Raw genomic sequence first — 1,083 nt, 5'->3', positions numbered from 1 at the left:
TTATAAAAATATTTTTATTTCTTGTCATTTGATGATTATTTTGTTGTAGAAAAATTAATATAACATTAAAACGATTTACAAGAACAAATCTTATATGTATGTACATACGTCTACATATATTAAAAAATGTATACTATTTCTAATAGTTTAGTAGTAACAGACTTAAAAATTATATCAAATTATATTACCTTTTTTTATTAAATATATAATATTACAATTAAAAATTTTTCTGGAGACCTATTTAGTGTGACGTATCATTGAATCGATTATTGGAAAAAATAACTGCAAATTGTTTTTTTATTTTATTTGAGTTGACATTTTGTATTTGGCAAATAAATTTATTCTTGAAGATGTCTTACTAAATAAAAATATATTAAAAACTTCTTAACATCACACAATATTAAAAATAGAAAAAATCATGGTTCAAGAACAAAAAACTCTACAAAGAAATGGTTACAAGAATATGATAAATAAATTATACCTGCATTCTAAGAGTCTGCGACACCTCCCGAAAGTATATACATCGACAAGAAGTACACATTGGACGAGTAAGTATGTATATTTTGGAATTCAGCATTACTATCAACTTTCATCACGGTGGTGATTACCATGATGAAAATTGATAATAATAGAAAAGTGACTATTAAATATATAATAAATGAGATGTTACTGCTGTTTGCCATGTTTTCAAAAAATGCTAGAGACCATAACAAAAATAGAATTTTTAAATCTTATAAGAAAGTGAAACAGGCAGAACAATAGTAGGAAATTAACATTAAATCTTTAGTGTTATGCGGGAGAATATTTTTGTTTATACTATTAAACATTTGTGTCAATGAAATATTTAAGACATAATATTTAACTCAAAAACATTAATACAAAAACAGAATAAATAGAATAGGAAAAAGTTACAAAAATCGGTCATCTAAGTAATTAGTATAAATATCAATATAAATTATTTGACAAATATAAGGTACATGTAATAAAAGAGAAAAAGATAATTACATTATATGTTCTAGATAGTATTCTGCATTAAAGATTTCTTTAATGCAGTATGTGTTGAATAAAATCAAATCAAGATAT

This window comes from Wasmannia auropunctata, unplaced genomic scaffold (genome assembly GCF_000956235.1).
Source record: "Wasmannia auropunctata unplaced genomic scaffold, wasmannia.A_1.0 LD335898.1, whole genome shotgun sequence".
NCBI lineage: Eukaryota > Metazoa > Arthropoda > Insecta > Hymenoptera > Formicidae > Wasmannia > Wasmannia auropunctata.
Note: the sequence above shows the minus strand (reverse complement) of the source record.